We start from the raw sequence: 19,177 nt of genomic DNA, 5'->3' as shown, positions 1-19,177 counted from the left end.
AAGTGCCGGCAAAGTCTCGAACTGCATCCCTAGGTACGTGAGACTCTGGGTCGGAGTCAGAGTGGATTTGGGAAGATTGACAAGCCACCCGAATTGGGCTAGAGTGGCGAGAGTGAGCGAGACACTCCGCTGACAGTCTGCGCTGGATGGAGCCTTGACTAGAAGGTCGTCCAGGTAAGGGAGCACTGCCAACCCCTGGAGGTGCAGAACCGCAATCACTGCTGCCATGACCTTGGTGAATACCCGAGGGGCCATGGCTAACCCGAAGGGGAGAGCCACGAATTGGAAATGATCCTCTCCGATTGCAAAACGTAACCAATGCTGGTGTGAAACTGCAATTGGCACATGTAGATAGGCATCTCTGATGTCGATGGACGCCAGGAAATTCCCTTGGATCATTGAGGCAATGACTGATTGCAGAGACTCCATGCGAAAATGCCGCACCCGAACATGCTTGTTGAGAAGCTTGAGATCCAGGATGGGCCGGAAGGTACCGTCCTTTTTGGGAACTAGGAAGAGGTTTGAGTAAAAACCTCTGAACCGTTCCCGAGCGGGAACTGGTACAATTACTCCGTTTGCCTGCAAGGATGCCACGGCCTGTGAGAAGGCGGCGGCCTTGGAGCAGGGGGGAGTTGAGAGAAAAAATCTGTTTGGCGGGCTGGAAGAGAATTCTATCCTGTAGCCGTGAGATATGATATCTCTCACCCACTGATCGGAGAATTGTTTTAACCAAGCGTCGCCAAAGTGGGAGAGCCTGCTACCGACTAAGGACGTTGCTGGAGCGGGCAGAGAGTCACGAGGAGGCTGCCTTAGTGGCAGAACCTCCTGCGGTCTTCTGCGGACGCGCTTTTGGGCGCCAGTTGGATTTCTGGTCCTTAGCTGAGTTAGCGGACGAGGCGGAGGGCTTAGAGGACGACCAGTTGGAGGAACGAAAGGAACGAAACCTCGACTGATTCCTACCCTGGGCGGGTTTCCTGGTCTTGGTTTGTGGCATGGAAGTACTCTTCCCGCCAGTAGCTTCCTTAATAATTTCATCCAGCTGTTCACCGAACAGCCGGGAACCAGCAAAAGGGAGCCCAGCAAGGTACTTCTTTGAAGAAGCATCTGCCTTCCACTCTCGAAGCCACAAGATCCTGCGGATAACGAGGGAATTAGCTGAAGCCACCGCAGTGCGGTGAGAAGCCTCTAGCATGGCAGACATGGCATAAGATGAAAAAGCTGAAGCTTGAGAAGTTAAGGCAACCATCTCAGGCATAGATTCCTTGGTGAGGGAATGCATCTCCTCTAGAGAAGCAGAGATGGCTTTGAGAGCCCACACTGCTGCAAAAGTCGGGGAAAACGCGGCCCCCGCCGCTTCATACACAGATTTGGTCACAAGGTCAATCTGACGGTCAGTGGAATCCTTAAGTGAGGAACCGTCAGCCACCGACACAACGGTTCGGGCTGAGAGCCTAGACACCGGGGGGTCTACCTTTGGGGAGTGAGACCACTCCTTGACCACCTCAGGTGGAAAGGGGAAACGGTCATCAGAACCACGCTTTCGGAAGCGTTTGTCAGGACAGGCCCTGGGTTTGGTCACAGCGGTCTGAAAACTGGAGTGGTTAAAGAACACACTCTTTACTCTCTTAGGCGAGGTAAACTGGTGCTTTTCTGCCAGAGAGGGTTGCTCCTCTGATACTGGCGGATTGAGATCCAGTACAGAATTAATAGAAGCAATCAAGTCACTAAGATCTGAGTCACCCTCGAGATCGATGGGGTACATGGAGTTAGCCTCCGAGCCCCCCGTAAGGGCATCCTCCTCATCCTGCGAGTCAGCTCTTGAATCAGAGCCGCGGGATGAGGAGGGAGAGGAAACCCTGCGCCTTCTCTTAGGAGGACGGGGTCTGGGACCTGATGATGAATCCTCTGTGAGCTCCGATGGACGGAGGTCAGAGGATAGGGATCCTAAAGGACCTTTAGAAAGAGCAATAGAGGCACCCTGTGAGGAGGGCTGATGCATATTCATCAAAGTCCTGGACAAAAGTCCCCTGGACTCAGCAAATGACTGGGATATAGACCTAGAGAAGGACTCTACCCAGGCCGGGGGTTCAGCCACAGGTGCAGAGGCAGCCGGAGAGACCACTGGGGGTGAGACTCCAGGCTGTGGCACCGCCAAGTTAGAGCAGACATCACAATGTGGATAGGTGCTCGGCTCAGGCAGCAGGAGCTTACATGCAGCGCATACAGTATAAAGCTTTGGAGCCTTGCTCCTCGTGTGAGACATGCTGCTGGAGTGGGGGCTCTGCAAGAGAATGAACCCCAGGGAGAATACACAGAGGTCCACAACCAGAGACCAGCTGTGGCTTACAAGACCGCTGGAAGCGGTGCTGTGTGCCCTCCAGATCCGGAAGCCCGGACCCCCAATGCACAGCACCTCAGCAGGGATGCAGAGTGCAGAAAAGCCCAGCGCAGAGTGAACTCTGCCTAAGAAAATGGCCGCCGGAGTGAAGAGAGGGGGCGGGACTTGGGGGCGTTCCTGTAGGAGAGCGGGAACTGGAGGGCCATAGAGACCTGCAGGGGAGGAGACACGCCCCAGCAATGGGGAGTGTCCCTCCCCTTTGCAGGACGGCCGCCGGGAGGAGCCGTGCCTGTCCCTCTGCATGAGTGACATGCGACGGTAGTTAACAGAAACTAGGCCTCCGGCAAAGCCGGGGCCTAAATTTAAGCGGCAAGGCCGACGCGCAGGCACCATCGGCGCGGTTCTCGGGCAAAAGCTAGAGAACCCGCCGGAAATGTCAAAATAAATACATTCAGCATACTCTCCCCATACAATAAAGAACAGGGACCCCCAACATATAAACGTCTCAGGTACTTAGCTGCTGAGACGCAGGGCCAGGTCCCTGGGGATGAGTGCTCCGGTCCAGCAGAATCCTCAAGGGGCTGTGGATGGAGACCGGTCTCCTGCCAGGCATGGAGACCGTGCTGGCTCCCACTTCAAGCCAGAGCCCAGGAGGGATGGTGAAGGAGCACGGCATGTAAGGCTCCAGTCTTGGAAATCAACCTTACAACACCGGACACAGTGGGGTGAGAAGGGACATGCCGGGGGTCCAGACGTGGACCCGCACGTCTTCAATCTCTTCCAAAAAAGGAAAAAAAATCATGAGAATGCATGTGTGGATGTATGCCTCCTGAACACAAAGCGATAAACTGGCTGGGACTGGCTCACCAGGGGGTGTATAAGCTCAGAGGGAGGAGCTACACTTTTAAGTGTAGTACTTTGTGTGTCCTCCGGAGGTAGAAGCTAAACACCCAAGGTCTGGGTCTCCCAAAGGAACGATAAAGAAAGATGTTTTTAGCCTTGTTTAACCTAATAAATAATTGAAAAAAATTAAGTAGGGTCCCTCTCATTTTTGATAACTGAAGAAGGTAAAGCCTAAAAATAGCAGCCGGCACATCACATTACAAGCGCCATCTTTGGAGTTTTGCCCCGGCTCTTCTCGATTGCTCTGGTGTGGTGGCAATCAGGTAATGGTTTTTGGGGTTGATGTCAACATGTGAATTGTTGAAAAATAAATTGCTGACTGAAGAATAGTGTGGGGGAGTCTTTATTCAAAGAAACTACTGTATTTTTCGAATTATAAGACACACTTTTCCTACCAAAAACTTGGGAGGAAAATGAGGGGTGTGTCTTATAATCTGACTATAGCTTACCGGGGGGGTGGTGGAGAGGGGGGGGGTCGCAAAAAGTCGGGAGAATGCTGCGGCAGCTGTGCAGGGGCTGCGGTTTATTCAGAGACTGGCGCTGGGGCGGCTGTGCAGTGTCAGCAGCTGCTGTGCGGGGTCTATGCGTGGTTTAAATTGGCTGGTGCTGGGGCTGCGGTGCGTGGTCTCTGGCGACTGTACTGGTGCTGTGGGTCGGGTGGTGAGGACTTCAAATAATGCCACCCGTAGTCGGCGCGTGCGCAGTTGGAGCTCTCGGCTTAAGCTCTCATCTGCGTAAGCGCTGCCTCCGGCCCACTGATCTCCCTCCAGCGGACTTCAGGAAAATGGCGCCCTGAGGTGGCACTTGAGCAGATGAGATCTCTGCTTCCCATGGAGCTTAGAGCTCAATGTGTGCTGACTCCGGATGCCATTTCGTTCAAGCCCTCACCGTGGGCAGTTATTGCAGCAGCAGCCGCCACAGCCTGAGCCCAAACACAGCTGCTCCAGCATGGCAGCACCACCACAGCAGCACCAGCCTCCGCCGCAGCCCGAGCCCCAGCCTCCGCTGCTGCAGTACAGCTGTCCCAGCCTCCCCTCTGGTAAGACACCACTGGATTACAAGACGGACACCCTTTTTTTTTTCCCCACCTTTTCTTGCTCTGAATTTGGGGTGCATCTTATAATCCAGTGTGTCTTACGGTATTTTTTTTTTTTTTTGTTTGTTTTTTTTTTCCCACTTGTCACTTACCGGGTTAGTTGTGGGGATGTCCGATAGATGCGTCTCAATTACTAACCCTGGGCTTGATGTCAGCTGACATCAACCCCAATAAATATTACTCCAATTGCCAATGCCCCAGGGCAATCAGGAAAAGCCGGGGAAAAGCACCAGAATTGACGCATCTTGTGGATCTTTTCAGCTATGGGACCCAATAATTTCTATGTACACTCCTGCCCCTCACTCCTCTTCATATATGTTGAACTATGTGTTACGCTAATCTTTTATCTTGTTTGAACTCTGCTGCAGTGTATGTTGGTGCAATATATTATAATATTATTATAATAATTAGAAATTATTATTATTATTAATAATAATTTCTAAGCTCCCTTGGCTGCAAATATGCAATTACTTGTAAAGTAATATTGGCGATTTGTGCAAATATAACAAGTTAATCAAACCGTGACAAGTAAACTATTTCAAATTGGCTAATCTCTGCTTTATTCTAGACTAATTAATGTAACAAGATATTTCATACAATAGATGGCGGCTCCTGCACCATCAACAGCGCAAATCTAGAGCTGCACAAGAAGCCAAACAGGTCCACATTCTGCAAATATAACTGTCACGATAATTTACATGGCCGTCTACATCCAGCCTTATCAAACATATTGTCTACAGCAGGACGATCTCCCATTTACTAGGCACTAATTTATTTACCATTTAATAATCAATATGCACTAGCACTTGTGACGTATCAACCGGCTGTATAACAAAGGGCCAGTATGTTTTGCAGAAGCGTGGGTGCTCTGCAATGTGAAGTTGGCTGGGACCTGTGGTTCCACAGGATTGCATTACATGCAGAGCCATGGAAGGGTGTATGATGCTGATTACACACTCCTTACCACCTGTGGGTGTGGCTCCAGGGGTTAAAGCAATCCTGTCTCTGAACCTAGGTGGAGTGTGTCTAGGGCAGTCTAGATAGAGACTAGCTCCAGACGTCCAGTGTGTGGACTGGAAACAAGTGAGAGCAGAGCCGAGAGCTCTGGATGGAGCAACCTGTGTGGATGCTGAGCACAGGGCTCCGATATGAAGTCTGAGTCGAGACTGAGGTGAGTGCAGCCAGACCAGGGCTGTAGGGCCGAACCTCTCCTGGAGGAGACACAGACCCAGTGGTCTGCAGAGGGCCCTGGGGCCGAGAAGGAACCTCAGCTAGAGTTGTACGCTGGCAGGAGCCAGAGAGAGGGGAAGTTGCTTAAACTTCCATTATGGACTTATTGTTTATATGTTTGAGGGCAGTTTATGCTGAGTGTTTTTTAAATAAACTGCCGGAATTTCTAGGAAGAGACTGTGTACGTGTGTTGCTGAAGCTACCTCACACCGCTGCAAGCGAGTGGAACCCCCACGTTGCAGGGCGCAACGTTACACACTTTACTATATTTCTTCTATTACCATGAGACCATTGTAGTAAAATAAGACATATTGGGGGTTGAATACTTTTTCAGGAGATCAACGATTCATTTACATTGTGGTACAGAGATTTTTTTGAAATTGCATGGATATTTCGTATATTATTTTATGATATTTGTTTGCCCAGGAATTTTTTATCATTATCCATCTTTTGATTTGATTTTAATGATATATGTATGTGTGTTCAATAAAGATTTTTTGTTTATGATATTTTTGGGTCATTCTTATTCTTTTGGAAGTACAGCAGGACGATGTCTGAAAGGCATTTTACTAAAATTCACACAGAAGCCTCCAGCAGATCCAGGAGACACATAAGATACAGAATAACCTTCCCCTGAGCTATTCCATACCGGTTTGTGACGCCCTGACAAAATCAGGTTATCACAGAAGACTGCATCCATCTTCCAGATGCAGGATTCCCTCCTCCTTGGCGCTCCATCACAACCCCACACAGGTACACAACACCAGCCACAAAGCCTAGTCACCACCCCCCCAAAGGACAATAGGGACACACCAGTGAGCTCCCACAGTAAAGACACCAGGAGTGGACTTTCCCATTTTATGTGGGTTAGTCAACACACGAAACACCAATTAGAGTGCAGGAGGAAGGGCCCCTGTTCTGTTCACCGGTGTGCTGGACCCGAGCACACCCCTCCGGAGGTTACCGGTATCCGGCACTTGGTTTACTATCTGGACTCTGTGTGATTCATTAAAAAACAGTGAGTACACCGGTATCATCAGGTCCAGCCTGCAGACTGTGCCCCAGCATTCAATTCCACCTGCACCTGGGCCCCGGGACTACACCTCCCCTACCCGTGGAGGGGATACCATCCTGCTGCCCCCGCTCCATCGGCTCCGGGCATCCCATACAAAGGCAGTGGCGGTGTTACCAACAATCACCACAACCCACGGGTGGCGTCACTGACAAGCTCTCCCCTGTAAATAACCCCTTTTCACTTGCGGGCGACACACGGGTGCTCAGGCCCTGGATCCGGTTCCCCCAGGAGCCACCACAGCGACCCCGGATCCGAGCGTCACGAGCAGCCCTCCCCCCCCTTTTTACCACGGTCTGTCCCCTGCCCGCTACATGTACGTTTGACTCAATAAAATACACAACGGATTCAAAAGGTTTATGTCAGTTTTCTGTTTTCTGGCGTAAAACACTCTGAAGAGTCACAAAATCTTGCAACTTTTGAGGTGTTTACATCAGTCCTGTCCAGATCCACCAAAGTGGGCAGAGCATGGCGTCTCCCCTCTGGCGAACAGTCAAAAGTTCCACTACTCTAGTGATGTAAGTTACTCCGGAAATGTTACTCCAGACCTTGAATGCAGCAGCATTTCTAGCAAAGCGCACTCCATAGAGAAGACGTGCCGAATTAATTAATAGGCATTTTCCTCTTAAGGAATTTGGCTCATCTTACCTCACACACCCCTTCATTAAGAATGGAGTCCACAGTGCAAGTCTTAATGAAGCGTCACCTACATTATTAAGCATAAAATCCACCTCAAATATTCCATGTGAACACATTCTGATAAATCATAAAGTTATTGTAGAAGCCAGTGATGGAGTAAAATCTGTGACTCCTCTGCATTTAGTGGTCACTACTCACCTGTGCGGTTATCTGTAGGAATCTCCTCTTTACACCGCTCATCACCCCTCACATATGTCTCTGTAGTATTAATATGGGTCAGATCTTCACCCTGAAACAAATATTGTAAAAGTCATAGTCAGATGAAGAAGTCGCATGAAATGATTCAGAAGAACAGAAAAGATCAGAAATGACCAAAACTGACAGCAGTAGATATCACAGAGCTGCAGGTCTCCTGTATAATCCAACCTGTCACCTCCTAATTGTAACCAGCAGTCTCCATAACCAGAAAATTGTGAGAAGATCCAGACATCTAATGTCTATGATCAGCTTTATCCTGTCATCTCCACCAAGTATACATTGAGTAAAGAAAGTATTCAGACCCCTTTACATTTTTTACCCTTTGTTTCATTGCAGCCATTTGGTAAATTCAAAAAAGTTCATTTTTTTTCTCATTAATGTACACTCTGCACCCCATCTTGACAGAAAAAAAACCCCAGAAAGGTAGAAAATTTAGCAAATTTTTTAAACAAGAAAAACTGAAATATTACGTGGTCATAAGTTTTCAGACCCTTTGCTCAGTATTGAGTAGAAGCACCCTTTTGAGCTAGTACAGCCATGAGTCTTCTTGGGAATGATGCAACAAGTTTTTCACACCTGGATTTGAGGATCCTCTGCCAATTCTTCCTTGCAGATCCTCTCCAGTTCCATCAGGTTGGACGGTGAACAGCCATTTTCAGGTCTCTCTAGAGATGCTCAATTGGGTTTAGGTCAGGGCTCAGGCTGGTCCAGTCAAGAATGGTCACAGAGTTGTTCTGAAGCCACTCCTTTGTTATTTTAGCTGTGTGCTTAGGGTCATTGTCTTGTTGAAAGGTGAACCTTCAGTCAAGTCTGAGGTCCCGAGCACTCTGGAAAAGGTTTTCTTCCAGGATCTCTCTGTACTTGGCAGCATTCATCTTTCCTTCAATTGCAACCAGTCGTCCTGTCTCTGCAGCTGAAAAACACCCCGATAGCATGATGCTGCCACCACCACATTTCTGTAGCACCCCTGATGTAGCAGGTGCCACAAAATATGTAACCTGTGAACAACCCAAAACCTGGAATACCAGTGCCGGTGACAACACAACACGCAAACACACAACCCCGTTTCCCTGCCTGGAGACAGCTTAGAGACGGGCCTGATGGAAGCCGCCTATTGGAAGAGGGCTCATCCAATCGGTAAGCTAGAAATCCGGAAGGGGGAGGGGCTGGACTTAGAGAGCGGGAACTGAAGTCAGTTAAGAGCGAGAAGGACGTCAATTAGGAGTGAGCAAGATGTGAGAAAGTAAGAGAAAGCTAAAACTTAAAAAAATAACTGAAGCTAAAAAGGAGGAGATTTGCTGTGGTATAAGGAACCAGTGCTTAAGGAGCCCAGGATTGCCAGAGGAGTGCGGGACCAGCATCCAGCACAGGCGGGGTGCAAAACCCTTGAACGGGAGTAAGTTTCAAGCTACCTGTTAAATCTGCCAGGTAAGGGGATCATTAGGGTCCCTCACAAACCTGAGTGTACGGAGCAAAGCAGCAAGGAGGGGACCTGGGGACAGGAGTTCAGCCCATTAAATTGTCCAAGCTGCCTGCTATACGGGTAAAGACTGAAGCGGAGGGGATCCCAGGAAGGTTTAGGCCACAGGGACCCACCAAAAACCAAAGTGTGCACAGAGGACATCTCACTAGGTCACTAACTGGTACTGAGAACAAGGGGTGAGGGAACACCTGAAAACCAGCACCACCCGGGTGGCGGTACCATAACAGTGAGTAAAAGGCAGTTTAAACTGCAGTTCCTGGGTGGCTTGAATCCTTTCTACATTTGGGCATCATAAGCTCACACTGCACACTACTACCACCATCATCTTTCTCTTCCGGGGCCTAGCCCTACTTGCGGAGGGCAAGAACACCTGAGCTGCATTATACTACTCTCCCTAGGAAGATCACGCAGCCGTGGCTCCTACAAAATAGCCGCAACCCGCAAGTAGCTTAGTCAAAAACATTCATACACTTTTTTTTTTTTTACCCTTTTTTGGATCAACCCCCGGGGACACGGAACCGGGCATCGGTCGTGACCACAAATTTTCTGTTCACCACATGCCCGGGACCGAGTATCCTACCGCCCTGGGGCCACATTTCACTGTTGGGAATGTATTGGGAAAATGAGCAGCAATGTCTGGTTTTCTCCACACATACCGCTTAGAGTTATCACGAAAAAGTTATATCTTCGTCTCATCAGACCAGAGAATCTTATTGCACATAGTCTGGGAGTCCTTCATGTGGTTTTTTTTTTTGCAAACTCTATGCATGTTTTCATATGTCGTGCACTAAGGAGAGGCTACTGTCGGGCCACTCTGCTATAAAGGCCCGACTGGTGGACGGCTACAGTGATAGCTGACTTTGTGCAACTTTCTTCCATCTCCCTACTGCATCTCTGGAGCTCAGTCACAGTAATCTTGGGATTCTTCTTTACCTCTCTGACCAAGGCTCTTCTCCCACAATTGCTCAGTTTGGCTAGACGGCCAGGTCTAGGAAGAGTTCTGGTGGTCCCAAACTTCTTCCATTTAAGGATCATGGAGGCCACTGGGCTCTTAGGAACCTTGAGTACTGCAGAAATTCTTTTGTAACCTTAGCCAGATCTGTACCTTGCCATAATTCTGTCTCTGAGCTCCTTGGGGCAGTTCCTTTGGAACTCATTCTCATTTGGTCTGACATGCACTGTGAGCTGTGAGGTCTTATATAGACAGTCATATATATACACACATATATATATATATATATATATACATACATAATTTATATTATATACACACACACATACTTTCCAAATCAAGTCCTATCAGTTTAATTAAACACAGCTGGACTCCATTGAAGGAGCAGAACCATTTCAAGGAGGATCACAAGGAAATGGACAGCATGTGACTTAAATAGGAGTGTCTGAGTAAAGGATCTGAATACTTATGACCAGGGATGGGTGAACCCCCCGATGTTCGGGAGACTCGCCCGAATGTTTTGTAAAGTTCGCGTTCGGGTTCTGATATAACGCGAACTTGCGACCGAATACGGAACTTGGTCTTTACAGTTATGGAATGGGGCAGGAGGGCTGTAAAATAAAGAACACAGTTAATAATAAACATTGCCATTATACTTACAGGTCCCGCGAAGCGTCCTGCAGACTCTGCCTCCTGCAACTTCTCCTTCCGAGTCCGCTCATCGCTGTGCGGCCTGGTAACCAAAGGACCTTCCATGACATCATAGCATGTGACCAGTCATGTGTGAATGTTGTATTATCTCATTCGCTACAGACTGGACACATGGCTAGGACGTCATGCTAGATGCTGTCAGTGCATCTTGCCGTACGCAATGCTCACCAAAGCATCTCAGTATACTTGGTGGGCGCCGTGTGATGCTCGGGCATATGCTCTGCTCCCCGTCCCTGCATTTCAGCACTCTTTATAGAGTCAGCCCACATGCAGGGATTGGCTGCCACAGCCGGTGATGAAGAGCGGCGCCAGGAATCAGGTGATCGGAGATCACCGTTGCTATAGTAACCTGCCCGTCAGGTTACTATGGCAACAGTGGCAGCGGTGACATCACTGCTTACCAACCCGCAGCTTCTGCTCACTCACTGAGTGATTACACAGCACAGGGGAGCAAAAGTGTTCTTCCTCCCATCCCGTGGTGTCTCATAGCAGAGCTGCATGGGTTGAAGGAGAAAGATGACATTAAATCTCTAAGTGTGTCTGTGTATTTATTTCTAATAAAGTATTTTTTCTCTGTGTGAGTTCTTTTTTTAAACCTTTATCGGAGATTCTCAATTGCCAGGTCAAACTTGGCCTGACATTAAGAATCTCTGGCTTAATACTAGCTAGTAAAACAAAGCTGTTATTAACCCCTTATTACCCAGCGTTCCACCCAGCACTATGGCCGCTGGAAGAGTTGGATACAGCGCCAGAAGATGGCGCTTCTATGACAACACCATTTTCTGGGGCGGCTGCAGACTGCAATTTGTATCAGAGAGGGCCCGGAAAGCTTGGGCCAACCTGCGCTGCGGATTCCAATCCCCAGCTGCCTGTTTGTACCTGGCTGGACACAAAAATTGGGCGAAGCCCATGTAGTTTTTTTGTTTTTTTTTTTTAATTATTTCATGAAATTCAGTGAGAAGCAAAGCGCAATGTCAACTCTGCTTCATCCCTGTGCACAGACAGTGTCTATACACAGTGAGAAGCACAGAGCCATGTCAGGTCTGCTACATCGCTCTGGACAGAGCGATATAGCAGGCTGACAGTGAGGGGATGATTGCACTTACGTCTCGCATTGCATCACCCCACTCTCCCAACAGCAGTGCCTCAGCTGCATGGAAATACATGCAGCTGACCAGCTGCCGTCGGGAGATTCATCGCATCACGGTGCACCTGGACCTTTGATGACGTCATACTCATGTGAGCAGTCTGTAGCCAATGAGGTAATACAACATTCACACGTGACTGGTCACATGGGTATGACGTCACAGTCATATGACGGCAGGTCCTTTTAGCCAGGAGGTGCTTACCGGGGAAAACAGCAATGATCGGACTGACTCGGAAGCAGAAGCGCTGGGAGACAGAGTAACCCCAAGCCCTTTCCCCAAAAGTCAGCAATGATCGGTTTTGTTCGATCCCTGATCGTGTTTTAAAAAAATGTTTTTCTAATAACATGCTATGCTTTTGGATAGGATTGTAGTGCAGTATGACCTGCTTAATGAGTGAAGAGGGTTGGGACTCAGGAGAAGACAGACGCGCACGTCGCCATTTTTTTTTCTTAACTTTAGTTGCGGATGTTCCGGCAGCCAATCACGGCGCAGCAAACATCCACAATGTTCAGACACAAGGGCTTGTGTCACTGGCTGCCTAAGTCACATGTCCGTATGCATATAAAATGCGTATAATACAGATAATAAGCTGCACACTAACCACTATAAAAAATATAAAACATGAAAAATGGTATAAGGCTATGTGCGCACTTACCGGATTTTTCGCGGATTTTGCCGCGGATTTGCTGCATGTTTCGCTGCAGAAAATGTTCATAACATCTCTGCAGTGAATCACCAGCAAATCCTATGGAGAAAAAAAATCCTGTGCGCACTGGGCGGAATTTGACAGCTGCGTGTTTTGCTGCGGAAATCCCGCAGCAAAAACAAGTGCATGTCACTTCTTTTCCGCACATCGCTGCGGGATTTCACTCCATTGACTCAATGTTAATCATGAAATCCCGCAGGGAATAACGCAGGCAGCAAATTCTGTGCGGTTCACTGCGTTTTCCTGCGTTATTCCCTGCGGTATTTCGCGGTTTACCTCCGGTAATGTGCATCACTTGCTTGCGGTTTTGCAGGGAAGTGATGTCATTACAGGAACAGGAAGTCGTGCAGAGAGTAAACACAAACACATCACAGACACAGAACACATCACAGACACAGAACACATAGACACAGACACATAGAACACACATAGAAAGCAAACGGAAATATAGAAAACAAAGAACGTGGGCTCCGCTGCATATTTACCTTCCAGCCGAGGTAAGCACACAGCGGCGGCCCGGTATTCTCAGGCTGGGGAGGGAGAGGGGCAGGGGTAATGTCCCCCGCCTCACTCCCCCTCCGGCAGCCGAGAATATCAGCCGCAGCTGCCCCGGCACTGTCGCATGCAATATGCGGCACTGCCGGCGTGTCCTCGGCTCTTCTTGCCACCGTGTAGCAGTGGTGGCAAGGTAATACAAGGGTTAATGATGATGGGGGACCACCGCCATTAACCCCAGGCTTGATCATGGCAGCGTCTATGTGACAGCTGACATGATCAACCCGTAAGTAAAGTGAAGAAAACACAGACACCAAAAATTCTTTATTTTAAATAAAACAAACAAGCCTCGTTCACCAGTTTATTAACCCCTCCCGCACCAAAGCTCCGGCGTAATCCACACAGCTCCGACTCCGGCGTCCTGCACTGCTGACATCCAGCCGCGATGTGTCACAGACACAGGCTGAATGCAGCAGACAGGAGAGGTAATTATCGGTCATTTCCCACGGCCGGTAATGTGAACTCACTGCCGACCGTGGGAAATGCAGCGATCTGTCCTCTATCTATCTATCTATCCCTCTGTCAGTTTATCTATCCCTCTATCTATTCTTCTGTCTATCTATCTACTCAGAATTAAATGACTTTTTTTTTTTTTTTTTTTCAATGTGCTTTATTGCAGTGAATGCAATAAAGCACATCCCAACCCGCACGCGGCAAAACCGCGGCAATACCGCGAACAATACCGCGGTAAAACCGCGGCAAACCGCATGCGGTTTTCGGGTGCGGTTTCCCGCGTTTTTTTACCGCGAGTGCGGTAATCTTTGAGAGGATGCGGAATTTTCTCAAGAAAATTCCATTTCCCAGTGCGCACAGAGCCTAAAGCATTACTGCTATAGGGATACTATGAACAGTGAAAAAAAATCACTAATTTAATAAATTTCTTAGTTTTATTTGTCGGACTGTGTGTGTGTGTGTGTGTGTGTGTGTGTGTGTGTGTGTGTGTGTGTGTGTGTGTGTGTGTGTGTGTGTGTGTGTGTAAAGGGACATATGAAATCATTATTTTGATGTCCAAAAAGTTCATGTTTTCTGCACTGAAAAAGCAGGTAAAACGCTGGAATTTGTAGGAATCTTGGTTTTTGCCTTTTCTCACTGATTTCAATGTTAGCAAAACGCACCCAAAATGGCAAAAACATTTGACATGTTGCTTCTTTGAACACATGGTTTTTGCCACAAAATATGCAAATTAAACGCAGCGTTTAGAAACGCAAAGTGGGGTCAGGAAATCCACTTTTTCCATAGACTTTGCTGGTAAATCAAAATGCATGCCTTTTGGCATGAAAAAGGTGCTTCTCAAAACGGACCTAAAAAGCACCTAAAACACAGGTGGAAACGCAAAGTGGGGCCCTAGCCTAACGGATCATGAATAGAGTCTGGTAATAGGGTGGGGTTCTCAGTCAGAAGAAACTGCATGCTAATCAGAAAAAAGACCGACTGGAACACCTATATGTGTGAATTAGGTGCTAGCCTAAAAATACATGACTATAATAAAGATAATAAGCTGCACACTAACCACTATAAAAATATAAACATGAAAAATAGTAAAGCATTACTGCTTTCAGGCTCATCTGCATTGATCAATACTAAACATCTCTACTCCTTTCAAATATTCATAGCAGTTTTTGCAATACCATTTTTCATGTATTTCATTTTTTCTAGATGGCTAAATTTATTTTTCATTGTTCATAGTATCCCTATAGCAGTAATGCCTTACCATTTTTAAGGTTTATATTTTTTTAGTGGTTAGTATACAGCTTATTATCTGCATTATAGTCATGTATCTTTAATCTAGCACCTAATTCACACATATAGGTCTTCCAGTCAGTCTTTTTTCTGATTAGCATGCATATAAAATGCAGACATGCGTCGTTGGCGCCATTTTGTGATTGTTAAACATTAGGGAAAATGCTGCCGCCGATGCTGCTACACAGTTAGCTTAGCTAGGGGTTTAATGATAGGTAGTTGAGATACCTAGGAGAGCCATAGTGTAGAATAGGGACGTGCAGTGTAGGGAAAGCGTGTGCCACAAATTGGCATTTAAGGATAGAAATAGGGATAAGCACTTGTCAGTGCCTGGTAAAGAGTTGCCAGCAAAGGATTTAAATAACTATTGGTACTTATTACAGCCTGCTCCCAATTAGCCAATCACATTTCTAGGTATTGTTACTTAGTAGTGCCTGCTGTCAATTTACTAGTGAACTAGGTAAAAACATGTTATCAGTTTTCATTGCCTGATGAAAATTACACATTGAGCTACATGTCTATTTGTTTGTACTTTTCAGTGCTTTCACAATAATGCCAACTCTGGCAAGAAATAAATAATTCATCTTCTGTGTCAGGTGTCTGACAGGTGTGGGCGTAGGGTTGCGAAATATCTATTTGAAAGGGGACGAGTACATCAACCTTGAGTGGTAAATCACGATGAGGTTATGGTGGAAGAGTGAACAATTCAGAGAAAAGGACAAATTCAAAAGAAGTTAAAAAACACACCAACAACTGCCATTAGCCAACAGGTCAAACAGCTAAAAGCACTAGCAGGATGCAGCCAGCCCTCTATGATAGAGATTGGAGGAAATACAGGTGCAGAATATCAATGAGAAAAACACTCACAGCCTACATTATCATGGAGGGGGTGGTTGCTGGTATTACACATGCACACAGATGGGGTTTGCATAGGGCGCTAGTCACACAGGTATGTGGGATGCAGTATCTGCTTTACAGCCTATTGATGATGCACATACTATTAGATGCTACTGCTTTCGATCTTTGACCTGTTGGCTAATGGTTGTTTTTAGTGTTTTTTTTTTCTTTATTCCTTTTGGAAGTTTGAATAGGTGGGGTGTTGTAGGTGTGTGTTTGTGTGGGAAGTTGTGTTAGTCAAAGATCTAGTGAGAAGACACCGGATCATCCTATCCAAAAAAAAAAAAAAAATGAACTTCCATTAATGGATAGCCTACTCCACTAGATTTCTTTGACAGACACACATTGTTTCAACTTCCAAATGAGGCGGATAAACAGCATGTGCTAGTGTGGATGGCAAGCGCTGCATCAAGTGGCTTCTCCTCTTCTTCCTGCACCTCTACATCACACACAGTTCATTCCTCAAAGGTGCCACTCCAATTACACTTCTTTCTCCAGTGTCACAAACCTCCAACCGGCAAACTGATTGTGGAGAACCACACATAAGCATGTCTGCAGAGCTGTTCACACATTCTATCCCATGCGCATCAGAAGCCTGCTGCAAAGATTCCCACACTCAAGAGGACGAAGGCATCTGCACCAATGCCCAAACTCTTTGTCAGTTGGATCCTGGCCTGGATGAAGTATGGTCCGAGCAGAATCCAGACCCTCATCAACTGACGTTAACCCCAGGGGTGGAGGTGGTAATGATGAGACTCAGATACCTGAGGCGCACACATTAGGTCATGTGATGTCAGGTCGGGAAGGAGGAGGCGTGGGGCACTATAGAGCCTGACGATGAAGTTGTAGATCCCACTTGGTGTGAACCCAGAGGCATGCAACTGTTTAGCTCAGTAGATGAGCAGAAGGGGGAAGTAGGCAGCCAATTAGGTTACATTGGCAATTACCATATAAACACGTAGTGATGCAACCATGACAAGCGCTGCATCCTCACCCATAACTCTAGCTGTGGCCAGCAGCAGTCACAGATCTACAGTTCGCCAGAAGATTTGCCTAACCTGTGTCTTTTTTTAAACCACAAAGGATGACCCAACCTTCGTTATCTGCCAACGTTGTAAACAACTCAGTAGAGGCATAAATTCAAATAATTTGACTAGTTCATGCATATCCCGGGACATACGCAAGCTACATGCATTATTGTGCAAATCTTACTGCGCTAAAAAGCAGACTACCGGGCCTAACCAATCAACGGCCGACAAATCAACCGAGTCTGCTACTTCTCCTCCCTCTGCGTCACCTTCAAAACTATTCTCACACAGATCTCCAACCGCAGAACCTTCACTTGTTTACCAGCTACAGTTCGGCGAGTGAGAGCCCGTCCGCTGTTACGGAAATGACCAAGCTACCTGCAATGTTTTTAAATATCAAGACTCCAATATGGGTCTCCAAGTTGTGTCTTGTCTATAGTGCAAGGGATCTGGGAGTAAGAGGCCTACTCCTGTCACTCGTGCATCTCTTGATTATTTTTTTTTTAACTTTGTTTTATTAACAACATAATTAACTCAGACATGTTACATCGCAAATTATGTATAACATTGCACAAACCAGGCACTAAAGGAAACGGCAAAATATCTCAGAAAATCTATAACCTCAGCAGTCCCTGGAGCAAAATTGTTGTCTACTCACTTTTACATTTGTACATTCAACGGATTCCTACAATGAACACACGGATAACTTATTCAATATAGTCTGAATTAACTAACACCAAAAAACATACAGTGAGGTAAAAGGGAAATACAACAGTAATAACTACATACTATCACTATTTGCCGCTGGATAGTGTTCCATACTCAAATAACGAGAGGGATCTTTAGTTGCATATTAATCTCTCAAGCTTCTGTGAGTGTGTTGGGAGATGAGTGCCTTAAGTCCCCTGCTTTACTGAATTTTTCTGGGCGCCCCCTGCTATAATACACCACCTGTTCAGAAGGTATGATTGAGTTGACTAATTTAACCCAAGATCTTACAGTTTGATCAGTCTTGATTTTTTTAAATGAAAATACAGTGCTTAAATTCATACACATTGAAGAACGCAATCACACTGCCGCATAGTTGTGGACCACCATACAGGCCCAGTTTGATCAATGGCTTTCTACACTGAACCTGGAGCCAGGGAAAGACGTGTGCAATAACGGTGCAAACCTGGTGGCGGGATTATGCCCGGGTGACATCACATGTGCATGGGATGGATCAACCTGGTTGTACAGAAATTTCTAGGGCACTATTTCCGCCTAGATGCATTGCTACAGAAGGCACGGTCGCTGTGTGCTCACTTTTTAACATGGAAATGTCAGGCCACATCCTGTGTTTTGCATGGACCGTGCCTCCCTGCTGTAAAAAAACAAACAAACAAAAAAAAACAAAAAACACACACTATGGAGAAATAGGAGTGGGGGCAATTGATGCCACTGTCCTGCTGTCTGCCTGAAATGTTTTTACATATCAAGACTCTAAGTTGTGTCTTGTCTCTATTGGCAGGGGTAAGGGAGAACCAGCCCTACACCTGTCTCTCATTCACCTCTATATTAGTTATGTCAATAGTTTAGGAAGCTAATGGCTATGCCAACACAGTAGTGGAGCACTGTAAAACATTTTTGTGAAGCTTTTAGACCCCCCTAAAGTTGTTTTCTCTGCCTTACATTTGGCCTCCCTTTGAATTCAATGTGGTTTGAAAAGTTTTGGAGTTCGCCTCGGCGTTTGTTCAGCTCTGCTCGACGAACCAAGCGTTGAAAGGTTCAACCATCTCTAACCTTCACAACCATTTACACATCATAGGGGAGCTTTCATGACACCTTCTCTACATCTACCTGATCATCCTGAGGAACATCGGGATCTTCTTGTTTACAGTCCTGTGGAAGAAGAGGATGGGGACATCTCTCTGGTGTTGTCCTCTTACTGGATAGAACTGGAGGAAACACACACAGGGAATTAATTCATTCTTTACATACAGATAATTATAGGCCGTGTGTATTTAGTCCTGTCTATTACCTGGTGATGTGAGGGGCTGGGGAACCTCCATCATGATGTCCTTGTACAGATCTTTGTGTCCTTCTAAATACTCCCACTCCTCCATGGAGAAATAGACGGCAACATCCTGACACCTTATAGGAACCTAACACATACAATGATACCGTCATCCATGATCCCTTCATAGCGTTACTGTATAATGTCCCAGCATTCCCAGCAGTGTCACCTCTCCAGTCAGTAGCTCAATCATCTTGTAGGTGAGTTCTAGGATCTTCTGGTCATTGATGTCCTCATGTATCAGGTCAGGTGGAGGACCCGTGATTGGGCTCAGGGGTCTTCCCCGTCCCTCAGACACAGGGGCCTGGCAGCGCTCACTAGAGGTCTTCTTCACTACTGTATAATCCTGGTTATGGAGAGACACA

At 46.9% G+C, this 19,177-nt stretch overlaps 1 pseudogene; it reads right to left on the bottom strand.

The window, feature by feature from the left end:
* The window catches only part of LOC142312026 (uncharacterized), a 171,681-nt pseudogene that overhangs the window by 47,851 nt on the left and 104,653 nt on the right, over positions 1-19,177 (bottom strand).

The sequence above is a fragment of the Anomaloglossus baeobatrachus genome, chromosome 5, assembly GCF_048569485.1.
Source record: "Anomaloglossus baeobatrachus isolate aAnoBae1 chromosome 5, aAnoBae1.hap1, whole genome shotgun sequence".
NCBI lineage: Eukaryota > Metazoa > Chordata > Amphibia > Anura > Aromobatidae > Anomaloglossus > Anomaloglossus baeobatrachus.
The sequence above is the reverse complement of the archived record's forward strand: the minus strand, read 5'-3'. Positions and strand labels throughout refer to the sequence as shown.